The 2,500-nt window shown below is 57.1% G+C and overlaps 1 non-coding gene across 1 annotated transcript in view; it reads left to right on the forward strand.

The window, feature by feature from the left end:
- The first annotated feature begins 2,420 nt into the window (after positions 1-2,420).
- LOC124593335 overlaps positions 2,421-2,500 on the forward strand; it is a 1,910-nt gene continuing 1,830 nt past the window's right edge. The window contains exon 1 of the ribosomal RNA XR_006977982.1: positions 2,421-2,500. This exon is cut by the window's right edge and continues 1,830 nt beyond it. This is a non-coding gene — a ribosomal RNA (small subunit ribosomal RNA).

Consider the following 2,500-nt stretch of genomic DNA (forward strand, 5'->3'; position numbering starts at 1 on the left):
CTAACCCATATTGTACCTTAACCTAACCCATGTTGCGCCTTAACCTAACCCATATTGTACCTTAACCTAACCCATATTGTACCTTAACCTAACCCATACTGTACCTTAACCTAACCCATATTGTACCTTAACCTAACCCATGTTGTACCTTAACCTAACCCATGTTGTACCTTAACCTAACCCATGTTGCGCCTTAACCTAACCCATGTTGCGCCTTAACCTAACCCATGTTGCGCCTTAACCTAACCTATGTTGCGCCTAAACCTAACCTATGTTGCGCCTAAACCCAACACACGTTGGGCCTAAACCCAACACACGTTGGGCCTAAACCCAACACACGTTGGGCCTTAACCCAACACACGTTGGGCCTTAACCCAACACACGTTGGGCCTTAACCCAACACACGTTGGGCCTTAACCCAACACACGTTGGGCCTTAACCCAACACACGTTGGGCCTTAACCCAACACACGTTGGGCCTTAACCCAACACACGTTGGGCCTTAACCCAACACACGTTGGGCCTTAACCCAACACACGTTGGGCCTTAACCCAACACACGTTGGGCCTTAACCCAACACACGTTGGGCCTTAACCCAACACACGTTGGGCCTTAACCCAACACACGTTGGGCCTTAACCCAACACACGTTGGGCCTTAACCCAACACACGTTGGGCCTTAACCCAACACACGTTGGGCCTTAACCCAACACACGTTGGGCCTTAACCTGCTCTGTAATTGTCATACGACGCGTTAAATTAGTGTAGTGTTGCCTAACTGCAACCCCCGCAATATAGTTTGCTACTCGCACTGCCCGGTCCCCAGAGTATCGCTTCATGTTAAACACCTTGCAGCTATACACTGTAATGCGGATGGCAGCAGGACGTACATGCTCAATGCCCTTCGCAGTTGTTCATTGGCATTCGCATGGCGAAGCACAGCCTACGTTGTGGTACGGCTTGTGTCAACTGTCCGCTGATGTTGTACGTCCAAATCACACACTGTACTGCACATTGGTCCTCATGTACTGAATGATACATCGTGGTACATGTGTGACCGTACCACGACTGCGCCAACAACGGCGAACCATACGGTCCAAATATTGTGCACTCAGCTACGTGTCGTCTCCCTATAAGAGCTGGATTGCAGTATGGTATGCCGTGGATGGCGATCAGCATGAGCCGTCTGTTGATGTAGTGGCGCGTGTTGTCAGACGTAGTCGTCTCTTCTCACACACCGTGATAGCATGGTGCACTGCGTTCCACATCTGCGACATGCGACAGAGGCCGGTTGACAGTCGTTCGCGCAATGGACATCGCATACGTACGGGGGCCACCTTCCACGTGTTCGCGAAGCGTGCACATGTTGTTGCGTGTATGTGGGCAGACATAGTGTGTCGTGACACCTGACACAGGCATGCAACAATCGTTGAATTTGCAAATGGCGATGGACGTCTACGTTTGCTGGTGACGTTACGCAAATGAACAACTGGTAAACCGTTGTGGTGCGGTTGTTCTCGCTAGAGGTGAATCAGTGATGGCGACGATCGGTTGAGCTACCAACCGGTTGTTTCAGCGATACCCACCATGCCCACGAACGTGAATGGCATGTGGGTGTGAAGCGATACGCGGCGGTGGCTGGGTGGGACCGTCCCCGGCCGGTGAGGGGGGGCCTCCCGGCGTGCTGGCCGCGCGGTGCGTGGGCGCACGCGCTACAGCCGGCTGGTGGGGGCGGCCAGTGGCAGGCGCGCCGGCCGACGGAGGCGGCAGGCGGCGCAGCTGCGCGCCGGCGCACCCTGCACGCGGCGCCGTGCGGCCAAAGTAGGTCCTCGCGGGCCCGGTGCGAAGCGCGGTGGACATCTGCAGTGTGCTGGTCCGATTGAGGACTGTGTGCGCTGAGGATGCGCCGCCGCCCGGCGCTCGGCGCCGCGACGCCGTCTGCTGCTCGGTCGCCTCTGCGGTTCTCGCAGGTGGATTGTATCGCAGCTGTGCGGACGTGTTGGCGCGTGCGCTGTGCTGGGAGTGTTCGCTTCGGCACCCAAGTGGGGCTTTTGTCCTTCTGTGGCGCTGGCGTTGGAGCTGCCGGCCACCGTAGGTGGCGCGTGTTGTCTCCCGCCGGCAATGCCACGACAGCACGCTCCCGGGCCTCTGTCGGCAGCGGCAAGCTCAGTTGGGAGCACGGGTGGTCGCACCTAAAGCGTCTACTCGCCAAACTCCGGGCGATTGCGCCTCTCTCGAACCCGACCAAGTACTTAGGACGGCGCTGCGCGCCGCCGGGACCTGAGAGGGTTTCGAGGTGTATTGTGCAGGGGAGCTCAGCCTCCTCCTGTTTGCAGAATAATTGAGCGGACGCTTGCGTGTTCGCGCGGGCCCCCGGGACACACTCCCGGGCGGCCGGCTGCTCAGCTCTAGTTGACGCAGCTCCCTGGTTGATCCTGCCAGTAGTCATATGCTTGTCTCAAAGATTAAGCCATGCATGTCTCAGTACAAGCCGCATTAAGG

Source organism: Schistocerca americana, unplaced genomic scaffold, assembly GCF_021461395.2.
Source record: "Schistocerca americana isolate TAMUIC-IGC-003095 unplaced genomic scaffold, iqSchAmer2.1 HiC_scaffold_98, whole genome shotgun sequence".
NCBI classification, from domain to species: Eukaryota; Metazoa; Arthropoda; class Insecta; order Orthoptera; family Acrididae; genus Schistocerca; species Schistocerca americana.